This window comes from Melanerpes formicivorus, unplaced genomic scaffold (genome assembly GCF_026170545.1).
Source record: "Melanerpes formicivorus ecotype bairdi unplaced genomic scaffold, bMelFor1.0.p_v2 SCAF_339, whole genome shotgun sequence".
NCBI classification, from domain to species: domain Eukaryota; kingdom Metazoa; phylum Chordata; class Aves; order Piciformes; family Picidae; genus Melanerpes; species Melanerpes formicivorus.
The window spans coordinates 64,175-87,829 of record NW_027142691.1 but is presented as its reverse complement, the minus strand read 5'-3'; the positions used below and the strand labels follow the sequence as shown (position 1 = coordinate 87,829).

Below are 23,655 nucleotides of genomic sequence, written 5' to 3'. Positions count from 1 at the left end.
CTGCTTGCAGACCTGAAATGCCAAATGTTTGAAATGCCAGGACGTTCTTGGAGGGGAGGGAAAGCCCCGGGCAAGTGTAAGAGTGAGTGTGAGGTGTTCCAGCCGAGGAACAGCGGTGCTGCTTATTGAGAGATTGCAGAAGGGCAGTGATTTGTGTGCAGAAAGGCCTTGACGTGACCCCCCTCTGTTCTGTAGAAAGGCTTCTAGAGGAGAAAAGCACATCCTGAGCAGAGCCACGGGGGGGTGTGGGGTGTGGTTTGAAGCAGAAATAGCAACTGTCTCTCAATTAAAACAGTGGATTGTCTTTCGTGTGTGTGTGTGGTGTGCTGTTTTTTCATTGACTGGAAAAAGCTCTGCAGGGAGACCAGCTGCTCTGCTCCCGAGGCACAGCAGCACCGGACCTGCTGAGCGCTGGGGGCCTGTTAAGGAGGGTCTGCTGTCATCTGAAGTGGGCTTGGGGGTATGAAAGGGGAATTTGGGGGCATGTGAAGGGTTCTGGGAGCATCTAGAGGTGTCTGGGGACCTCTGGAGGGGCTCCTGGGTCATGTCTGGAGGGTCAGGGAGGAGTGGGGGGGTCTGTGCCTCAGTGTGGTTTCGGGGTCTCTGTGTCAGGTCCCCACAGCGTGTGGGTTGCTGTGTGGCACTGCTGGAGTCTCGGTGTCCCTAGCGCCCCTGGCTCTTCTGCTCACTGCTCCCACCTTGTGGGCACGGCCAGGTACTGCTTGCTGTCGCCTGCTGCCAAGGGTGTGAGTGGCCTCTGCAGGGAGGCGCAGAGAGGTATTCTGGGGCGTCTAGAGGGGCTTTGTGGGCATCGAGAGGTGTCTGGCGGCCTCTGGAGGGTCTCCGGGGGGGTCTCTGGAGGGTCCTGAAGCAGCTGAGGGGGCGGGGAGTGGTGGTGTTGTGTTAGAGGTCTCGGGGGGGTTCCAGGGTTTGGGGTCCCGCAGGATTGGGGTGGTCTCACCCCGGTATTGGGTGTCCTGCAGTCCCAGGGTCCCCCAGCCACATCTCCCCCGGCATCTCAAGGCGAGCTGCGAGCACCTCAAGGGCCTTAGAGGGTGAGAAAGGAGGGCTGGGGGCATGTAGACGGAAGTGAGGGCACCAAGACGGCACCGTCCTCCCCGTGACAGCGCCTGCCCTTCCCAAGATGGCGTCGCCCTCCCCGTGACAGCGCCTGCCCTTTCCAAGATGGCGTCGCCCTCCCCGTGACAGCGCCTGCCCTTCCCAAGATGGCGCCGCCCTCGCCCCGTCGGCTCCGACCTAGCCAGCGTAATCCTCGTCCCCTCTGCTTTCTCCGCTCCGCATCAGCTCAGTGTGGACTCTGCTGCTCTCTGGAGTTGCTCTGTGCCTGCTGCAGGACTCTGCTATGGGTCTGAGGGTGGGCGGCAGCGAGGGGGGGGGGCGAGAAACACCAGCGGCGAGGGGGGGGGGGTGGGTGTCGATTTGCCGCGGTCGGGAGCAGTCTGCTCCCAGTTCACGAGCTGTTCTCCTGTCTCTCCCAGCTCTTGCAGGCTGACCCCAATGCCCTCAGACTCGCCCAGCGATCCCAGGGTGAACCCAGCAGCACCCAGACTCGCCCAGCGATCGTCACGTGATTAGGGGCCGCGCAAAGGAGGGGCGGGGAGCAGAGAAAGCGGCGGCGGCGCTGTGAGGGGATAGGAAAGGGAAGGGGTGGGAAGGGAGCTAGAGGGGAGGGGGAGCGGGGAAGAGCGCGCAGGTTACGTCACTGGAGGCGGGGCTAGCGGGTGGCAATAGAATGCCTAAGCGAGGGGGCGGGAACGAGAGGGCAGCTGCGTCACAAGGGGGTGGGGTTTGAGTGAAATAGGATGGTTATGGAGGGGGCGCGGAAAGGGCTGAGGGAGGTTGCAGGAGGTGGGACTGGAGGACTGGAGGCGGGGCTGGAGAGCGACAATTGGATGGCTATAGGAGGGGGCGGGGCTGGAGGAGGGCAGCAGGATGGCTATGATGGGGAGGGGAATAGCGCAGGCTATGTCACGGGGGGCGTGGCCTGAGCAGCTGGGGCAGAGAGGCGATGGCTGCTGATTACGTCAGAGCAAGGGGGCGGAGCGCCCAGGCGGGAGTGGGGAGGAGGGCACCAGGGCTGCCCCGCGCGGTGACATCAGAGAGTGGAGTGGGGCCGCGGGGAGCGCGGGAAAGGGAGAATGGGAGGGGAGAGGAGGAGGAGGGGTGGGAGGGACAGGCTGGGGGGGGGTCATTAGTGGCCACCGTAGCTCATTAGTGGCCACCCAAGCTCGATACTGATCCAGACTCGTTCAGACTGGTCCAAACCGGTCCAGACCGGTCCAAACCCGTCCAAGCCGGTCCAGACTGGTCCAGACCGGTCCAAGCCGGTCCAGACCGGTCCAGACTGGTCCAGACTGGTCCAGACCGGTCCAAGCCGGTCCAAACCGGTCCAAACCGGTCCAAACCGGTCCAAGCCGGTCCAGACTGGTCCAGACCAGTCCAAACCGGTCTAAGCCGGTCCAGACCGGTCCAGACCGGTCCAAGCCGGTCCAAACCGGTCCAAACCGGTCCAGACAGGTCCAAACTGGTCCAAACCGGTCCAAGCCGTCCAGACTGGTCCAGACTGGTCCAGACCGGTCCAAACCGGTCCAAGCCGGTCCAGACCGGTCCAGACTGGTCCAGACCGGTCCAGACCGGCCCAAACCGGCCCAAGCCGGTCCAAACTGGTCCAGACCAGTCCAAACTGGTCCAGACCGGTCCGGACCGGTCGAAACCGGTCCAGACCGGTCCAAACCGGTCCAAACCGGTCCAAGCCGGTCCAGACCGGTCCAGACTGGTCCAAACCGGTCCAGACTGGTCCTGACCAGTCCAAACTGGTCCAAGCCGGTCCAGACCGGTCCAGACAGGTCTAAACCGGTCTGGACCGGTCGAAACCGCTTGAAACTGGTCCAGACCAGTCCAAACTGGTCCAAAACACTCCAGACTGGTCCAAACCGGTCCAAACCAGTCTACACTGGTCCAAACTGATCCATACTGTTCCAAACTGGTCCAAAATGGTCCAGACCGGTCCAGACTGGTCCAAACCGGTCCAGACTGGTCCAAACTGGTCCAGACCGGTCCAGACTGGTCTAGCCCTGGCTCCATACTGGTACATACTGGTACATACTGGTCCCCCCTCTCTTCCTCTCTCCTCCCTTCCCCTTCCTTATTCCTTTCCCACCCTCCCCTCCCCTTTTGCCTCCCACCCCTAATCCCTTTCCCGCCTTTGCGCTTTCCCCTCCCTCCTATTGGCCGCACCGCGCCAGAAGCTCCCTCCCCCTTTTAGCTTGGTGGGGGGAGGGGGCATGGCCAGCCACCCGCCTCCGCTTCACTTTCTTCCTCCCTTATTTGGGGGGGTGGCGTGGCCAGCCCCCCACCTTGCTTCTTCACTCCCCCTCCCTTTGTGGGTGTGGCCAGCCGCCCTCGTCCGTTTCACTCTCCCTCCCTTATTTGGGAGGGGGCGTGGCCAGCCAGTCCCATCGCAGTGCACTCCCAGTCCTTCGCATTCTCTCCCAGTTCCCTCCCATTCCCATTCCACTACACCCAGTTCCTCCCTGTCCTTTCCCACTCCCTTTCCAAAACCCTTCCAGTGCCCTCCCAGTCCCTTCACTGTTCCCTACCAATTCCCTCCCAGTTTCCTCCCACTCCCTCCCAGTCCCCTCCAATTTCACTCAGGTCCTCCCAGTTCCCTCCAAGTCCCCTTCCAGTTTGACCCAGGCCCTTCCCAGTTCCTTCCCAGTCCCCTCCCATCCCTCCCATTCCCTACCACTGCCCTCCCTGTCAATCCCAGTCCACCCAAGCCCCTAACAGTCCATCCCAGTCCCTTTCATTCCCTTCCCAGTTCACTCAGTCCCATCCCAATCCCCTCCCTGTCCCTTTCCTGTCCCTTCCCAATCCCCTTACTGTCCCATGCCACTCCATCCCAGTCCCTGCCGGTCCCTCCCAGTCCATTCCCACTATGTCCCCTCCCTGTCCCTCCAAGTCCCCTACCATACTGTCCCACTCCCTTCCCAGTCCCCTCCCAGTCCCTCCCTGTTTATTCCTGTCCCTCCCAGTACCTCCCAATCCCTTCTAGTCCTATCCCAGTATGGGAGGAGACCAGTAGGGACCAGGAGGCACTGGGAGACATGCCTGGACCAGCTGGAGGCATTGCTGGAGCCCTGGGAGACAACTGGAAGCAGCAGGAACTCAACTGGGAGCACTGGGAACAACTGGGAGACAACTGGGAGAGCACTGGGAGCACTGTGAGTATCTCCACATAACCCCCAGTGCCCCCCTCAGCCCCTCCAGACCTCCTCAAAGTCTTTCCAGAGTCTCTGAGTTCTTCCCAGTGCCATTCAGAGCCCTTCCCAGTACCTCCCAGTTGACCCTTAGAATTTTCCCAGTGCCCCCTCACTCTCCCCCAGTAACCCTCCCCGCCCCAGATCCTTCCACAGCCTCCCAGTCCTTCCCAGTACTGTCCTGAGACCCTCCCAGTGCCTCCCAGTCCTTTCCCAGTCTGGGAGGAAGCTGGCAGGGGCTGAGAGGCACTGGGAAGGACTGGGAGCCATACCTGCAGCACCTGGAGTCAGTTCTGGAGCCCTGGGAGACAACTGGAAGCAGCAGGAACTCAACTGGGAGCACTGGGAGGAACTGGGAGAGCACTGGGAGCACTGTGAGTATCTCCTCATGACCCCCAGTGCCCCCCTGAGCCCCTCCAGACCCCCCCAGAGTCATTCCACAGTCTCTGAGTTCTTCCCAGTGCCATTCAGAGCCCTTCCCAGTACCTCCCAGTTAACCCTTATAGTTCTCCAGTGCCCCCTCACTCCCCCCAGTAACCCTCCCCCCCCAGATCTTTTCACAGCCTCCCAGTACCTCCCAGTGCCCCCCCAGAGCCCTTAACAGCCTCCCTGTCCTTTACAGTACTGTCCTGAGCCCTTTCCAATTCCCTCCCTGATCCATCCCACTCCATCCCAGTCCCTTCCAACTCTTTTCCCTTCCCATTCCCTTCTTAGTTCCCTCCCACTCCCCTCCCACTGGCTCCCCACTCCCCTCCCAGTCCCGTCGCAGTGCACTCCCAGTCCTTCCCAGTCTCTCCCAGTTCCCTCCCATTCCAGTACACCCAGTTCCTCCCTGTCCTTTCCCACTCCCATCCCAGTCTCTTCCCAGTGCCCCCCAGTCCATCCCAGCCCCTCCCAGTTCCTCCCATTCCATCCCAGTCCCTTCACAGTCCCCAACCAGTCCCTTCCCCATCCCTTTCCAGTACCCTCCCAGTTCTACCTGCACTACCTGGCAAGAGCCCTGGTGGACAATTGGAAGCAGTAGCATCCCCACTGGGAGACAACTGGGAGCACTGGGAGCATGACCCAGGAATTCCCAGTACCCCCCTCAGTCCCCCATTTCCCTCCCACAGCCCTTTACAGCCTCCCAGTCCATCCCATTTTCTCCTACACCTTTCCCAGTCTGGGAGGAGACTGGTAGGGGCTGGAAGTTTCTGGGAGAGTCTGGGAGCCATACCTGCAGCAGCTGGAGTCAGACCTGGAGCCCTGGGAGACAACTGGAAGCAGCAGGAACCCAACTGGGACAAAACTGGGAGACAGCTGTGAAAGTCCCCTCCCAGTCCCTGCCAGTCCCTCCCAGTCCATTCCCACTATGTCCCCTCCCTGTCCCTCCATGTCCCCTCCCACACTGTCCCACTCCCTTCCCAGTCCCTCCCTGTTTATTCCTGTCCCTCCCAGTACCTCCCAATCCCTTCTAGTCCTATCCCAGTATGGGAGGAGACCAGTAGGGACCAGGAGGCACTGGGAGACATGCCTGGACCAGCTGGAGGCATTGCTGGAGCCCTGGGACACAACTGGAAGCAGCAGGAACCCAACTGGGAGCACTAGGGGTCCCTGGGAGGAACTGGGAGAGCACTGGGAGTATCTCCCCATGACCCCCAGTGCCCCCCTCAGCCCCTCCAGACCGCCCCAAAGTCTTTCCACAGTCTCTGAGTTCTTCCCAGTGCCATGTAGAGCCCTTCCCAGTACCTCCCAGTTAACCCTTAGACTTCCCCAGTGCCCCCTCACTCCCCCCACAGTAACCCTCCCCTCCCAGAGTCCTTTCACAGCCTCCCAGTACTCCCCACTACCTCCCAGTACCTTCCAGTAACCCCCAGTGCCCCCCTGAGCCCTCCCAGTTCCACCGAGGAAGTCCTTCCACAGCCTCCCAGTGACCCTCTGTACCCCACTGAGCATCCCCAATTCCCCCCCAGAGTCCTTCCACAGTTTCCCAGTACCTCCCCACTACTGTCCTGAGCCCCTCCCAGTCCGTTCCCAGTCTGGGAGGAGGCTGGCAGGGGCTGAGAGGCACTGGGAGGGACTGGGAGCCATACCTGCAGCACCTGGAGTCAGTTCTGGAGCCCTGGGATACAACTGGAAGCATCAGGAACTCAACTGGGAGCACTGGGAGGAACTGGGAGACAACTGCGAGAGCACTGGGAGCACTGTGAGTATCTCCCCATAACCCCCAGTGACCCCTTCACCCCCTGCAGACTGCCCCAAAGTCTCTCCACAGTCTCTGAGTTTTTCCCAGTGCCATTCAGAGCCCTTCCCAGTACCTCCCAGTTAACCCTTATAGTTCTCCAGTGCCCCCTCACTCCCCCCCAGTAACTCTCCACCCTCAGAGTCCTTCCACAGCCTCCCAGTACCTTCTAGTACTTCCCAGTAACCCCCAGTTCCTCCTAGTACCTCCCAGTCTCACATAATCAACCAGGTTTGAAGAGACCTCAGATCTCATCAATTCCCTCCTATGTCTGCATCCCTATCCCCTCCTCACAATTAAACCGTGGCTCCAGGTGCCACATCCAGTTCTTTTTTGGAACATCTCCAGGGATGGGGACTCCACCACCTCCCTGGGCAGCACATTCCAATGGCCAGTTCCTCTTTCTGGGATGAACTTTGTCCTCACCTCTAGCTTAAACCTTCCCTGGCACAGCCTGAGACTGTGTCCTCTTGTTCTGGTACTGGGTGCCTGGGTGAACAGACCAAACCCCACCTGGCTACAATCTGCCCTCAGGTAGTTGTAGAGAGCAAGAAGGTCTCCCCTGAGCCTCCTCTTCTCCAGGCTAAGCAACCCCAGCTCCCTCAGCCTTGCCTCACAGGGCTGTGCTCCAGACCCCTCCCCAGCTTTGTTGCCCTTCTCTGGACACCTTCCAGCATCTCAACATCTTTCCTAAACTGAGGGGCCCAGGAACTGGACCCAGAACTCAAGGTGTGGCCTGACCAGTGCTGAGCACAGGGCAGAATGACCTCCCTGCTCCTGCTGGCCACACTGTTCCTGATGCAGGCCAGGATGTATTTGGCATTCTTGGCCACCTGGGCACACTGCTGGCTCATGTTCAGCTGGTGTCAACCAGCACCCTCAGGTCCCTTTCTGCCTGGTTCCTCTCCAGCTAGTCTGACCCCAGCCTGTAGCAATGCCTGGGGTTGTTGTGGTAATGTGTAGAACCTGGCACTTGGATGTGTTCAATATCATGCCCTTGGACTCTGCCTGGAGGAAAGCAGAAAGTATCTATGGAAGGTTTCAGGACAGGAAAGAACAACAGGCTGCTGACAACGGAAGAACGGTCTGATGATAAAGAAGAGCTGACTGCAGTAAACAGCCTGAAGCGCGAGACAGAAGGACGCTCGCCTCCGTGCCGGAGAAGCTCAACCTGCTATGGGATGAAGATAATAATGGAGAGCTGCATATCAAAGGAGAAAACTCAATTAGCAGCAGTGGTGCAAGAATGCCAGGGAATTGCTTAGCCTGCTTGATTTTTCCTACATACACTGCTTGTTCTGTACCACTAAACAATTGCTGCTTCACCAACCAGGGAGTCCATGCATGCTTTCCAAACTCTGCCCATCTGTCCAGCCTGTCAGGGTCCCTCTGCTGAGCTCTCCTACCTTCCAGCAGATCAACTCCTGCCCCCAGCTTGGTGTCATCTGCAAAGTTATTGATGATGGACTCGATCCCCTCATCCAGATCATCAATAAAGATATTGAACAGGATGGGACCCAGCACTGATCCCTGGGGGACACCACTAGTGCCCGGCTGCCAGCTGCATGTGGCACCATTCACCACCACTCTCTGGGCCCAGGGCTCCAGCCAGTTCCTAACCCAGCACAGAGTGCTCCTGTCCAGGATGTGGGCTGTCAGCTCGGCCAGGAGTTTGTTGTGGCAGACAGTGTCAAAGGCCTTGCTGAAGTCCAGGCAGACTACATCCACAGCCTTCCCCACACCTACCAGGCAGTCACCTGGGCATAGAAGGAGATCTGGAGAGCTGGACCTACTTCAATGAAGAATTGTTGAAGCCTCAGGGACAGGCTGTGCCAATGTGCCAGAAGATGAGCCGCCGGGGCAGACGGCCAGCCTGGATGGTTCATGAACTTTTAATGGAACTGAGGGAAAAAAAGAGGGTGTATCACCTTTGGAAGCGAGGGGAGGCAACCCACAGAATGTTTAAGGATGTTGCTAGGTCTTGTAGGAAGAGAATTAGGGAGGCAAAAGCACACTTGGAGCTTAAACTGGCCTCTACTGTGAAGGACAACAAAAAGTCCTTCTATAAATACATTAATAGTAAGAGGAAGGGGAAGGAAAACCTCCACTCCTTGGTGGATACGGAGGGGAACATTGTAACCAAGGATAAGGAAAAGGCAGAGATACTTAACACCTTCTTTGCCTCAATTTTTACTAGAAGGGCAGAACGTCTTCCTGACAGCTGGCCTGCAGAGCTAGCAGAAGGAGCCAGGGAGCTGCACAGTTTCCCTATGTTCCATGAGGCGGTGGTTGGAACTCTCCTTAGCAGCTTGGATCCCCACAAGTCCATGGGACCAGATGGGATTCATCCTAGGGTGCTGAGAGAGCTGGCAGATGAGCTGGCCAAGCCACTCTCCAGCATTTTCCAGCAGTCCTGGCTCACTGGCGAGGTCCCAGAGGACTGGAAGCTGGCCAACGTGGTGCCCATCCATAAGAAGGGCCGGTTGGATGAGCCAGGGAATTACAGGCCTGTCAGCCTGACCTCAGTGCCAGGCAAGATCATGGAACAGGTCATCCTGAGTTCAATAACACAACACTTACAGGATGGCCAAGGGCTCAGGCCTAGCCAGCATGGATTTAGGAAGGGCAGGTCCTGCCTGACCAACCTGATCTCCTATGATCAGGTGACCTGCCTGGTGGATGTGGGGAAGCCTGTTGATGTAGTCTACCTGGACCTCAGCAAGGCCTTTGACACCGTCCCCCATAGCAAACTGCTGGCCAAGCTGTCAGCCCACGGCTTGGACGGGAGCACACTGCGATGGGTTAGGAACTGGCTGGAGGGCCGAGCCCAGAGAGTGGTGGTGAATGGTGCCACATCCAGCTGGCAGCCAGTCACTAGTGGTGTGCCCCAAGGATCAGTGCTGGGCCCTGTGCTCTTTAACATCTTTATTGATGATCTGGATGAGGGCATTGAGTCCATCATCAGTAAATTTGCTGACGACACCAAGCTGGGGGCAAGAGTTGATCTGCTGGAGGGTAGAGAGGCTTTGCAGAGAGACCTCGACAGGCTGGACAGATGGGCAGAGTCCAAGAGCATGAGATTGAACACATCCAAATGCCGGGTTCTGCACATTGGCCACAACAACCCCATGCAGTGCTACAGGCTGGGGTCAGAGTGGCTAGAGAGCAGCCAGGCAGAGAGGGACCTGGGGGTGCTGGTTGATGGTAGGCTTAACATGAGCCTGCAGTGTGCCCAGGCAGCCAAGAGGGCCAATGGCATCCTGGCCTGCATCAAGAACAGTGTGGCCAGCAGGAGCAGGGAGGTCATTCTGCCCCTGTACACTGCACTGGTTAGGCCACACCTCGAGTACTGTGTCCAGTTCTGGGCCCCTCAGTTTAGGAAGGAGGTTGACTTGCTGGAACGAGTCCAGAGAAGAGCAACAAAGTTGGTGAGGGGTTTGGAACACAAGCCCTATGAGGAGAGGCTGAGGGAGCTGGGGCTGCTTAGCCTGGAGAAGAGGAGACTCAGGGGTGACCTTATCACTCTCTACAACTACCTGAAGGGAGGTTGTAGACAGGCTGATGATGGTCTCTTCTCCCAGGCACCCAGTACCAGAACAAGAGGACACAGTCTCAGGCTGCGCCAGGGGAGGTTCCGGTTGGATGTTAGGAAGAAGTTCTATACAGAAAGAGTGATTGCGCTATGGAATGGGCTGCCCGGGGAGGTGGTGGAGTCGCCGTCATTGAAGGTGTTCAGAAGGAGACTTGACGGGGTGCTTGGTGCCATGGGTTAGCTGTTTGGGTGGGTTGGATTGGTTGATGGGTTGGACACGATGATCTTGAAGGTCTCTTCCAACCTGGTTTGGTTTATTCTAATAAAGGTTTATTCTAATCAGGTTGGTGAGGCAGGACCTGCCCCTCCCACCAAATCTTTGCTGGCTGGGCCTGAGCCCTTGCCCGTCCTGCAGGTTTGCTGTGATTGCCCCCAGGACGATCTGCTCCATAGTCTTGCCAGGCACTGAGGTCAGGCTTACAGGCCTGGAGTTCCCAGGTTCTTCCCTCCAGCCCTTCTCGTGAATGGCATCACACTGGCAGCTTCCAGCCACCTGGGACCTCTGTGGTCATGCAGGACTGGTGGCAAATGTTGGGCAGTAGCTTGGAGCTCATCTGCCAGAGCTCTCTGCCCTGGGATGGATCCCATCTGGTGCCATAGACTTGTGAGGGTCCCAGTGGTATCCCAGTCCCTCCCAGTTCTTTCCCAGTCCTTCTCAGTCACATTTTTCTGACAGCTCTTGGAAGAACATTTCTGTACAGGTGTTCCCCAGGGCTCCTCAGCTGCTCATAACTCAACAATCTTGGAGGGGAATAAAACCCATGGAAAGCTGAGCGTGAAGTGACAAAGCAGGCACCGCCCCCCCCCCAGGGTTGCACCGCCCCCCCCCCCAGGGTTGCACCGCCCCCCCCAGGGTTGCACCGCCCCCCCCAGGGTTGCACCGCCCCCCCCCAGGGTGGCACCGCCCTTCCCAGCGCGGCACCGCCCTTCCCAGCGCGGCACCGCCCTTCCCAGCGCGGCACCGCCCTTCCCAGCGCGGCACCGCCTCCCCCAGCGCGGCACCGCCTCCCCCAGCGCGGCACCGCCTCCCCCAGCGCGGCACCGCCTCCCCCAGCGCGGCACCGCCTCCCCCAGCGCGGCACCGCCTCCCCCAGCGCGGCACCGCCTCCCCCAGCGCGGCACCGCCTCCCCCAGCGCGGCACCGCCTCCACCCATGTGGCACCGCCCCCCAGCGTGGCACCGCCTCCACCCATGTGGCACCGCCCCCCCCAGCCTGAACCCCACCCCCCAGCGTGGCACCGCCCTCAACAACATGGCGCCAGATGCTTTAAAATGGCTCAGTGCAGTGTCGTGGCTGGTCGAGGTTGGAGCTCTTCTGCTGTGTCCCAGGTCAGTGCTAGTCTCTGCTGCTTTGTGGGGTTTCTCTATAGCAGCCGCTGGAGCTGCGCGTGGCTTGGGGGGGTGGCCGCCGGCGGTGCTGCGCGGGGCTTTGGGGGGGTGGCCGCCGGCGGTGCTGCGCGGGGCTTTGGGGGGGGTGGCCGCCGGCGGTGCTGCGCGGGGCTTTGGGGGGGGTGGCCGCCGGCGGTGCTGCGCGGGGCTTTGGGGGGGTGGCCGCCGGCGGTGCTGCGCGGGGCTTTGGGGGGGTGGCCGCCGGCGGTGCTGCGCGGGGCATGGGGGGGTGGCCCCAGGCGGGGCTGCGCGAGGCTTTGGGGGCTGGCCGCGGCGGCGGCGGCCGGCGGGGCAGCGCGGGGCTTTGGGGGGGTGGCGGCTGCTGCCTCAACTGTACCTAGAGATACCTGTAACTCTGTGCTTCTAGTGCATGCAATAATGACGGAAGTGTGGAGCTGTAAGTGATAACAGAATTGGCCCTTTATCTCTTTTCTTTTCTAGTACACCCAGTGTTTCCCCACTCCTGTTAGGAGTCTTGTCTGCAGGACTCTTGCTGTTCTCCACATGTGGGGTGTGTGTGTATGTCTACATCAGGAGCAGTCTATACGTTGTGCTTTGGAGAACAAGACCACAAGTAAGTCTGCTTTGTGTTGCACTCATGAGGAATGAGCTGCCCTGGGAGGTGATGGAGTCACCATCACTGCAAGTGTTTAAAGTAAGACTGGATGAGGCACTGAGTACCATGGTTTGGTTGACTAGATGGTGGTGGGTGATAGGTTGGACTCAGTGTTCTGGAAGGTCTTTTCCAACCTGGTTAAGTCTGTATTCTATTCTGCTTTCCTGATTGCTCCCAGCATGGCCCCTGTGTTCTCCCTCTTCTTCCCAGTAACTCCAAAATCCTTTTCTAGTGCTCCCAGTGCCTTCCCAAGTCTCCCAGTGGGGCCCCAGATCTTCCCTCAGTGGGGAAGTGTTCTCCCAGCATGCCAAACTCTCTTCTTGGTGCTCCAAGTACCACCAGATGCTGACTGTGTGTTTTGGGACAGCATCAGTTCACAGCTCTGTGAGTTAAATGAACGCTGAAGGGAGAACAAATGATTTTGTGGTATTTTTATTGAATGCATGCTAACCTCCTCAGAGCTTTACAATGTGAGTAACTGAGATCTGTTCTTTGCTTTTTGCTTTATTCTTTACAGATTGACTCTTTGCTTTCCACTTCATTAACCGAGCAAGCAAGACGTGCAGCAGCGACACGGTCGGCACAAGGGCTACGGCTGCTGCGAAGGTACAGCCTCGCCCTGCCAGCCTAGCAGGGGATCTCCTGCTTGGCTTGTGTGGGCTCCAGGTAGGGTTTGATCTGTCAGTCAGGAAGGAAAGGCTGAAAAAGAAACTGCTCAGTCCACGCTTTTACCGAGGAGCTGAAACTTCTTCCAGTGTAGACTCCAACCGAGCAGGTAGGTAAGCAAGCAGAAGTCCTCTGATGGGTATAATGGGAGTGGCAAAGAGACTTCCCTTGTTTCCAGTGTGGACAACCTCTTGTTTGTCCCCTGACCCCAGGAGCTTCTCACAGGGGCTGTGTTCCTCACTAACAGCAAGGCTGCGCTCGGCCCCTGGGGATGCTGCAACCGTAGCAGAGAAGTTGTGCTCCTGGCAGTTCTCTCTCCACCTGGATCAGGATGAAGGTGCAGGCCATTGCTCTGCAGCTAGGCACCGCTGGGAGCTGCAGCTGGTGCCCAGATCAAAGACAGCTTTGTCTCTAAGGCCAGTGCTTCTCTGCAGAGAAACCAAGATTTCTCTGTAGGTGTTGCCCAGGGTTCCTCATCTGCTCAGAATGCCCAGCTCCAGTGCCAGGCTGATGTCCCCTCACAGCCGTCACTCTGTCGGTGCTCGCCTAGAAGTGCCGGAAATCTTCCTGGAACTATTGGAGAAAAGGAAGCTTTGTCTGTCTCTGTTTGCAGTGCCCTGAGAAGGACTTGTACCGACACAGGCTCAGAAAGCTGAAACAAAACAATGAGAGCAACAGATGGAAGAGATGGGTTGATTGCCAGCAAGAAATGCACCAACTGCAAGGCGATTATGGGGTAGTAAATCCCAGAAGGTGTGACACGCTTGGAGATGCAGACCTGCGCAGCAGCTGTCACAGAGGAGGGAAGCGCAGCAAAAACTCAGCTGTGTGCTGAAGGTGCAAATCCTACCCAGAAGGGTGTCCGTGGGTCAGGGTGATAAAAAGCCCCTCAGCTGTCTCTTTCCTTCCATGATACCATATGGGGGTGGGTGCTGATGCAGGAGAGGAGCAGGTGAGTGAGGGGTGGGGGATGCTGCCCAAAAAAGCTGCCTGAATGCTCTCAGAGGGGATGAAAACCCATGAAAAAAATGTTAGTGTGAGGTATTCCAGCAGAGAAAAAGCTGTGCTCTTAATCGAGAGATTGCAGAACAGTAGTAATGTGGATGCAAAAAGGCTTTGAAATGACTCTTATTTGCAAACTAAAAAACCCCACAAGACACACAAAAGAAACATCACTGGTTTTATTTTTAGTTTCTTAATTTGAATGGGAAGTCAAGGGGAATATAGAGGCATGTGGGGACTAATGGAAGGTCTCCTGTGGGTATTTTAGTCGGATGGTTAGGGTTAGTTGTGGTGGTGGGGGGAAAGCTTTGCAGTAGTGGCCTTTGTGGCGGGGGTCCAAATAACCCTAAATATCCAACTAATCCTTTGGGAGACTCTCCAGAGGCCCTCCTCATCCCTCTATGTGCCCCCAAATTCCCCTTTGATACCCCCAGGTGCACCTTAGGTGCCAACCGATCCCCTTAAGAGGGGTGGCAACACTGACCAGTTAGGGGCTTCTCTTGCCCCTGTGTGTGGGGAGCAGCTGAGTGCGGCCCTCTTTGAAGGTTTTTCCATTTGTATTGAAAACTAAGAAACAAAAAGAAAAAAACCCCAAAGGAACAAAGAAGGGCAACCCCCCCCCTCCCATGACAGACAAAAAGGAAGGTCTACTGTTTTTATGTGATACACATGTTATATTTATGCTTTGAAACCCTGTTTTGCTCTCCCTAGAATTTGCTTTTACATTCCAGAAGCTCTCCTGTTTAAGTGGATGTAGAAGAATAGTATGATGTGGGAAGGTGTTTTGGGATAGCTTTGGAAGACTACGGGGAAGATTTGCCTTTGCTCGAGTCAGAGAAAGCTATGTTTTGCCTTTGACTCTGAGAGTAATGTAAACACTTTGGAACCGAAGGAGAGAAACTGGGCAGAGTTTGGTTGGACGTGTTAAAATAGTTTTGTTGTTACGACCTACTGTATGCCTTAATTACACGTATGCCAGTAGAAAATGCCCAACTGAGATGTGCCACGTGTGCCTTCTGATTAGACTATATAACTTTGCTGTATAATGTAATAAATGTCTTCAGCTGCTTACATCTGGCCCAGAAAGCACTGCTCAAAGTAAGTAAAACATCTATACTACAGTGTTAATTTGTAAGAAAGGAGGCTTTGAAATGGGGTACGTGGGGTTCTCAAATATATAAATGTGCAGTGTGTATCTATAATATGCAAAGAGTGGCTTTTTAAAACGTATCGATTTTGTTGTCGATTGTTTTTTATGTGAAAGGAAAACCCTCTGAACGGAGGCTGGCTGAGCCTGATAAGAAAAATTAACCTTTTTGTATAAAATAAGAATTAACATGGGAAAAGATTAGCCTTTTATATGAAATAAGAATGGTAAACTGTGAGCATCGAAGGAGCAAAATAACAGCAAGGGATAGTTAAGTGACTGATTTTAAAAAAAAGATGAAAAACATACGTAGTAACCCACAGAAAACACAAAAAAAGGCAGTAGATTTCTGGCACTGAAACACTACCACTTCCTGTATTATAGAAATAACCTGAGCATGTGAAGTTGTTTGGCACATGGCTTCAGGAGAGATCCCACGTCTGTCCAGCACTGTAATAAAGCATGTAAAACTCCAACTTATTTGAGTTGTGGAGTTTGTCTTTTTCCACAGATCATTTTCTTGCCACCGCAGCGGGACCTGCCGAGGAACGGGATCTCTCCGGGTGCCCCCTCCGAGGCTTCTCGGGCAGAGCTCCTTAAACTCTCTCAGGTCAGCGCAGGAACGGACAAGGGCCACCAGGCAGAAAAACGTATGCTTTGAAGGGAAAGGGGCAATGCATAAGCTGTAACGGGACCCCTTACACGGGAGAGGCAAACTGCTGTCCGAGGTAAAAGAGCTCTTGGGTCAGAACCAGGGAGTTCCAAAAGTAGTATAAGCATTGTTTCTGTTATTCTTTTATTACAGGTACTGCTTAACTTGAAGTATTACAGATGTTAAGTGTATGGGGTCGGCAGATCCTCTAAGAACTTAAAGTATTGTAGACATTGTCCGTGGGGAAGCAGGGATAGTTCCCTAAGGAACTTAATGTTAGAAACCTTGTTTAGAGCGTGTGGCTGAGTGTGCACGATCGAGACACAGAAGGAAAAAAAACCCAAAAAACTATGAAGCGAGAGGGAGTCTCAATCCATCCAACTCCATAGCTCTCCTGTTCAAGTAGATGTAGAAGAATAGTATTGATTTGTATGAAAGGAGGCTTTGAAATGAGCTACATGGGGTTCTGAAATATATAAGTATACAGTGTGCTTCCGTAATACAGAGTGGATTTTCTTTTGTGTGTATAATAGGGCTTTTTGCTTATTTTCTATGCTGAAAAGGTGGTACCGTGTTGCATTATACAAAATGGAAGCTGGGGCCAAGCATATGGGAACAGGGGGATCCCCTGAGAACTTAAGGTATCGTAGTGTTATCTGCGTGGAACCAGGGGAAGTTCCTAAAAGACCTTAAAATGTTAGAAACGTAGTTTGTGTGGAGCGTGCAGCTGAGCGTGGGCACGGTTGAGATGTAGGAAAAAATCTCCAAAGCGAGTTGGAGTCCTGACCTGCAGTTCTGTGATAAGCATGGCCAGAGACACACGAAGTGAAAATTTTAAATGTGAGCGTGGCCAGTAATTGTATGTTTAGGACCTTTCAGCAAAGCGAGAGCATTTTCTTTCCCTGAAAGGATGGTGGCTCTGCAAGCCTGGCTACTTCAGACTGAGCCCAGTGGGACTCAGCTCCCCTCGGTGGTGCCCGGCTCTGCTGAGGATGGCTCTTTGCTCAGCTTTTTTCTGGCTTCCTTGGGCTCTCCTCCAGGTAAGTGTCAACCTCCTCTGCTCTCTGGGGCTCTTCTGTATCAGCCTGGAACATTTGAAATGCCTGCATGTTCTTGGAGGGGATTAAAACCCCTAAGCGGCCAGCTAACCCTGACCCTCCTCCAACTCCATAGCTGTCCTGTTTAACGAGGTGTAGAAATACAGAATTAGTCTCAAAAGAGGCTTTGAAATGAGCTACATGGGGTTCTGTGTTACGTAAACTTGCAGTGTATATCTATAATACACAAAGAATGGATTTTCCTTTGTGTGTGTTCTAGGATTTTTAAATATTCATTGGCTTGGTTGTTTGTGGGTTTTTTTTGTTTGTGTGTTTTTTTTTTTTTTTTTTTTTAATTTGAATGAAAAACCTTCTGAACAGAGGCCGGCTGAGGCGCTTCCCATGCACAGCAGCATGAGATAGCCCCCTAACTGGTCAGTGTTGCCACCTCTCCTAAGGGGGTCTGTGTGCATCTGTGGTGGGTGTGGGGCTACCCAAAGGGAATTTAGGGGCGTGTGGATGCCAATGGAGGGTCTCCAGTGGGTATTCTAGTGGGATGGTTAGGGCTAGTTGTGGTTGGCTGGCGGCAAGCGCCGTAGTAGTCGTCGTTGTTCTGGTATTTGTCGTGGTTGTGGTTGGCTGGTGGCAGGCGCCGTAGTAGTTGCTGTTTTTCTGGTGGTTGCTGTGGTTGGCTGGCGGCAGGCGCCGTAGCAGTTGCTGTTTTTCTGGCGGTTGTCGTGGTTGTGGTTGGCTGGCAGCAGGCACCGTTGCGGTGGTTGTGGTTGGCTGGCGGCAGGTGCCATAGTATTTGTTGTGGTGGTGGTGGTTGTCGTGATTGTGGTTGTCTGGTGGCAGGCACCGTAGTAGTAGTAGCTGTTCTGGTTGTTGTGGTTGGCTGTCGGCAAGTAACCCTAAAGGTCCGACTAAAAGATTCTCTTGGAGCCTTCTGGAGGCTCCCCACATCCCTCCATATGGCCCCAAATTCTCCAGTGATACCCTCAGACCCACCTCAGTTGCCATCAGAACCCCTTAAAAGGCGTGTTAACAGCCCACTTAGGGGCCTCTGTTGCCCTTGTGTATGGGGGAAGGAGTTTTGCTAAGCTCTGTTCAGAGGGCTTTCCATTCAAATTAAAAACAAAGAACAAATAATTCCACAACAAATAAAACAAGAAATAATAAAGACAGATATCCCTTGATACACACAAAGGAAGGTCCCCTGTTTTTAATTGATACACCTTTTGTAGGTATGTTCTCAACATTTGTTTTGCTCTACTTTAGAATTTGCTTCTGCATTCCAGAAGCATTTGCATCTAATAGAGGAGGTCCAGTGGGGATGACTTCAAAACCTTTTCAAATTGCAATTAATACCATTATTGTCTATCAATATAAAGGGGAGAGATTTTCAGTTCGATTTTTAGTCTTGGGGTGAGTTGCCTCAGCGCTCTGAGAGACGCGAGAGGCGGCTCGGCTCCCCTCGGCAGAAAAGAGGAATAAGGGTAAAGCGTGTGGGATCGGGGGATCCCGTAACAACGTAATGTATTGTAGGATTGTCTGTGGGGAAGCAGAGGAAGTTGCTAAAAGAACCTAAAAGTGAAACTTGTGAATGGGAGCGTGGCCACTATTTGTGTGTTTAGGACCGGTCATTGTTGTTTTATTTGGTTTTGGTGTGCGTTTGGAGGGGAAAAGGGTTTCTATTTAAAAACTAAGAAACAGACGACATGCGGCAGCTCAGGTGTGGGACGTCACGAGATGAAACGATGACCTGAAATGAAAGGGTGTGGGGCTCTCTGAACTGAAAAGAGGTGAAATGCTGCAATGGTGACCTGAAATGAAATGGCGTGGGGCTCTCTGAAATGATGAAGTGCTGCAATGCTGATGTGAAATGAAATGGTGTGGGGCTCTGTGAAATGAAATGATGAAACGATGTCCTGAAATGAAACGGTGGGCTTTCCGAAATGAAATGGTGCAATGCTGACGTGAAATGAAATGGTGTGGGGCTCTGTGAAATGAAATGCTGCAATGCTGAAGTGAAATGAAATGGTGTGGGGCTCTGTGAAATGAAATGCTGAAATACTGCAATGCTGACCTGAAATGAAAGGGTGTGGGGCCCTGTGAAATGAAATGATGAAACGATGACCTGAAATGAAACGGTGGGCTCTCTGAAATGAAATGGTGCAATGCTGACCTGAAAGGAAACGGTGTGGGGCTCTCTGAAATGAAAAGAGGTGAAATGCTGCAATGGTGACGTGAAATGAAATGGTGTGGGGCTCTCTGAAATGATGAAGCGCTGCAGTGCTGATGTGAAATGAAATGATGTGGGGCTCTGTGAAATGAAATGATGAAACGATGTCCTGAAATGAAACGGTGGGCTCTCTGAAATGAAATGGTGCAATGCTGACGTGAAATGAAATGGTGTGGGGCTCTGTGAAATGAAATGCTGCAATGCTGTCCTGAAATGAAATGGTGTGGGGCTCTCTGAACTGAAAAGAGGTGAAATGCTGCAATGGTGACCTGAAGTGAAATGGTGTGGGGCCCTGTGAAATGAAATGATGAAACGATGACCTGAAATGAAACGGTGGGCTCTCTGAAATGAAATGGTGCAATGCTGAAGTGAAATGAAATGGTGTGGGGCTCTCTGCAATGATGAAGCGCTGCAATGCTGATGTGAAATGAAATGGTGTGGGGCTCTGTGAAATGAAATGATGAAACGATGTCCTGAAATGAAACGGTGGGCTCTCTGAAATGAAATGCTGCAATGCTGACGTGAAATGAAATGGTGTGGGGCTCTGTGAAATGAAATGCTGCAATGCTGTCCTGAAATGAAATGGTGTGGGGCTCTGTGAAATGAAATGCTGAAATACTGCAATGCTGACCTGAAATGAAAGGGTGTGGGGCTCTCTGCAATGATGAAGCACTGCAATGCTGATGTGAAATGAAATGGTGTGGGGCTCTGTGAAATGAAATGATGTAACGATGTCCTGAAATGAAACGGTGGGCTCTCTGAAATGAAATGCTGCAATGCTGACGTGAAATGAAATGGTGTGGGGCTCTGTGAAATGAAATGCTGCAATGCTGAAGTGAAATGAAATGGTGTGGGGCTCTGTGAAATGAAATGCTGAAATACTGCAATGCTGACCTGAAATGAAAGGGTGTGGGGCCCTGTGAAATGAAATGATGAAACAATGACCTGAAATGGAACGGTGGGCTCTCTGAAATGAAATGGTGCAATGCTGAAGTGAAATGAAATGGTGTGGGGCTCTCTGCAATGATGAAGCGCTGCAATGCTGATGTGAAGTGAAATGGTGCGGGGCCCTCTGAAGTGAAATGGTGCGGGGCTCGGCTCCTCGGCTCGGCTCGGCTCCTCGGCTCGGCTGCTCGGTTCGGCTGCTTGGCTCCTCGGCTCGGCTCGGCGGCTCGGCTCCTCGGCGCTATCTCAGATGCCATCAGAACCCCTTGAAAGGTATTGTGGCAGCCCAGTTAGGGGCTTCTCCTGCCTTCGTGCATGGGGAAGCAGCTTTGCTGGGCTCTGTTCAGAGGGCTTTGCGTTCAAAGTAAAAACAAAAGAGCAAGTAAGTCCACGACAAATTAAAAAAAAAAATGACAAATGCCTTCCTGATTACACACAAGGGAAGGTCCCTGGTTTTTAATTCATACACCTTTTATAGGTATGTCTGCAATATCCGTTTTGTTCTACTTAGAATGTGCTTCTACAACTCTAGAAGTTTTTGCATCTAATGGAAGAGATCCAGTGGGGGTGATTTCAAAGCCTTTTGTCATAGCAATTAATACCATTCTTGGCTATCTATAAAGAGAGGGCTTTTTTTTTTCACTTTGATTTTTTGTCTTAGAGGGCAGCGTGTCTCGGTTCCCTGTGGCGGCTCATACGGTGCGCTCTGTGAAACAACGGTGCGCTCTGTGAAACAACGGTGCGCTCTGTGAAACAACGGTGCGCTCTGTGAAACAACGGTGCGCTCTGTGAAACAACGGTGCGCTCTGTGAAACAACGGTGCGCTCTGTGAAACAACGGTGCGCTCTGTGAAACAACGGTGCGCTCTGTGAAACAACGGTGCGCTCTGTGAAACAACGGTGCGCTCTGTGAAACAACGGTGCGCTCTGTGAAACAACGGTGCGCTCTGTGAAACAACGGTGCGCTCTGTGAAACAACGGTGCGCTCTGTGAAACAACGGTGCGCTCTGTGAAACAACGGTGCGCTCTGTGAAACAACGGTGCGCTCTGTGAAACAACGGTGCGCTCTGTGAAACGGATCCCTTGAGATCTTAATGAATTGTAGGATGGTTTGTGTGGAATCAGGGGAAGTTCCTCAGAGTACTTTAAATGTTTGACACTGATGTTATGAGCGTGCGGGGAGCGTGTGCAAGACCGAGACGTAGAAAATAGCTACGAAGCGAGCAGGAGTACCTATCTGCGGTTCCACGTCTTCGTGAGGAGCGTGGCCAGAGACGGACGAAGCGAAAGTTGTCAACGGGTGTGTGGCTAATAATTGTATGTGTAGGACCGGTCAGTAAAGAGAGACATTTTTCTTTCCCTAGAAGGATGGTGGCTCCATCAAGCCTGGCTGCTTTAGACCGGGCTTGGTGGGGCTCAGCTCCTCTTGGTGGTGCCAGGCTCTGCCAAGGTTGGCTCTTTGCTCAGCTTTTTTGATGTCCTTGGGTTCCCCTCCAGGTAAGTCCAAGCCTCTGCTGCTCTCTGGGGTTCTTCTGTATCAACCTGGAATGTTTGAAATGCCTGCATGGTCTTGGAGGGGATTAAGACCCCTAGGAGGCCAGCTCACCCTGACCCCTCTCCTCCAACTCCCTAGCTCTCTTGTTTAACGAGGTGTAGAAGTGTGGTATTCATGTGTCTGAAAAGAGGCTTTGAAATGAGCTACACGGGGTTCTGGAATACGTAAGCTTACAGCGTGTCCGTGTCATACACAAGGAGTGCTTTTTCCTTTGCGTGTGTTGTAGGGTTATTAAATATTTACTGATTTGGGCGTGTCTGTTTTTCTTTCTTTTATTAGACTGGAAAGCCTTCCGAACAGAAGCTGTCTGAGCTCCTTCCCATGCACAGCGGTAACAAACTGTGCTGCTGCCGAACGCTGTAAACTCACTGTGCTGCTGCCGAACGCTGTAAACTCACTGTGCTGCTGCCGAACTCTGTAAACAAACAAACTGTGCGGCTGCCGAACTCTGTAAACTATCAAACTGTGCGGCTGCCAAACTCTGTAAACTATCAAACTGTGCGGCTGCCGAACTCTGTAAACTAACAAACTGTGTGGCTGCTGAACTCTGTAAACTAACTGTGCGGCTGCTGAACTCTGTAAGCTATCAAACTGTGCGGCTGCTGAACTCTGTAAGCTATCAAGCTGTGCGGCTGCTGAACTCTGTGTCCCTTAAGGACGTAATGAATTGTAGGATGGCTTGTGTGGAGGCAGGGGAGGTTCCTCCTATGTTTGACACCCTGTTGATGTTTGAGCGTGTGGGTGAGAGCGGGCACGGCAGAGACGTAGGAAGTACCTACGAAGCGAGTGGGAGTCCCGATATGCGGTTCCACGTCTTCGTGAGGAGCGTGGCCAGAGACGGACGAAGTGAAAGTTGTGAATGGGAGCGTGTGCAAGACTGAGACGTAGGAAATACCTACGAAGCGAGCGGGAGTCCCGATCTGCGGTTCCACGTCTTTGCGAGGAGCGTGGCCAGAGACGGACGACGAAAGTTGTCAACGGGCGTGTGGCTAGTAATTGCATGTGTAGGACCGGTCAGTAAAGAGAGAGCATTTTCTTTCCCTAGAAGGATGTCGGCTCCGTCAAGCCCGGCTACTTTAGACTGGGCTCGGCCGGGCTCAGTTCCCCTCGGCGGCTCCGTTGAGGTCGGCTCTCTGCTCGGCTTTTTGGATGTCCTTGGGTTCCCCTCCAGGTAAGTCCAAGCCTCTTCTGCTCTCTGGGGTTCTTCTGTATCAACCTAGAAGGTTTGAAATGCCTGTATGTTCTTGGAGGGGATTATGACCCCTAGTAGGCCAGCTAACCCTGACCCCTCTCCTCCAACTCCACGGCCCTCTTGTTTAAGAGGTGTGGAAGTGTGGTATTCATCTGCCCGAAAAGGGGCTTTGAAACGAGCTCCACGGGGTTGCGGAATACGTAAGCTTGCAGCGTGTCTGTCTAATATGCAAGGAACGCTTTTTCCTTTGCGTGCGTTGTAGGGTTTTTAAGTATTCACTGACTTGGGCGTGTCTGGTTTTCTGTCTTTTATTAGAATGGAAAGCCATCTGAACAGAAGCTGGCTAAGCTCCTTCCCACGCTCAGCGGTAACAAACCGTGTTGCCGCCGAACTCTGTAAACTGAAAGCGTTGCCGCTGAACTCTGTAAGCGGACTGTGCTGCCGCCGAACTCTGTAAGTCTACTGTGTTGCCGCTGAACTCTGTAAGCTGAAAGTGTTGCTGTTGAACTCTGTAAGCGGACTGTGTTGCCGCCAAACTCTGTAAGTGGACTGTGTGGCAGTTGAACTCTGTAAACTGACAGTGTCGCCGCTGAACTCTGTAAACGGTCTGTGTTGCTGCTGAAACCTGTAAACTCATGGTGTTGCTGTTGAACCCTGTGATCTGACAGTGTTGCTGCTGAACCTTGTAAACTGACAGTGCTGGTCCTAAACCCTGTGTCCCTTAGGGACGTAATGAATTGTAGGATGGCTTGTGTGGAGGCAGGGGAGGTTCCTCCTATGTTAGACACCCTGTTGATGTTTGAGCGTGTGGGTGAGAGCAGGCACGGCAGAGACGTAGAAAGTAGCTACGAAGCGAGCGGGAGTCCCGATCTGCAGTTCCACGTCTTCGCGAGGAGCGTGGCCAGAGACGGACGAAGCGAAAGTTGTGAATGGGTGTGTGGCTAGTAATTGTATGCGTAGGACTGGTCAGTAAAGAGAGAGCATTTTCTTTCCCTAGACAGATGTCGGCTCCGTCAAGCCCGGCTACTTTAGACTGGGCTCGGCCGGGCTCAGTTCCCCTCGGCGGCTCCGTTGAGGTCGGCTCTCTGCTCGGCTTTTTGGATGTCCTTGGGTTCCCCTC

General features: G+C 53.9%; 2 long non-coding RNA genes across 4 annotated transcripts; both read left to right on the top strand.

Moving 5' to 3' along the window:
• The first annotated feature begins 1,565 nt into the window (after window positions 1-1,565).
• On the top strand, window positions 1,566-10,349 carry LOC137459274 (uncharacterized). Of its 3 annotated transcripts, XR_010992210.1 has the most exons (5): window positions 1,566-1,644; window positions 3,270-4,244; window positions 4,559-4,654; window positions 5,393-6,465; window positions 6,850-7,508. It is a non-coding gene; the product is annotated as an uncharacterized lncRNA (long non-coding RNA). The 3 variants fall into 3 exon arrangements; XR_010992209.1 differs by lacking the exons at window positions 1,566-1,644; window positions 6,850-7,508 and adding an exon at window positions 10,083-10,349 and having other exon boundaries at window positions 2,866-4,244; XR_010992208.1 differs by lacking the exon at window positions 1,566-1,644 and having other exon boundaries at window positions 2,866-4,244.
• Window positions 10,350-11,341: 992 nt separating this feature from the next.
• LOC137459276 (uncharacterized) lies at window positions 11,342-13,976 on the top strand. The gene is made up of 5 exons (XR_010992212.1): window positions 11,342-11,422; window positions 11,924-12,056; window positions 12,616-12,704; window positions 12,788-12,873; window positions 13,378-13,976. It is a non-coding gene; the product is annotated as an uncharacterized lncRNA (long non-coding RNA).
• Window positions 13,977-23,655: the final 9,679 nt, after the last annotated feature.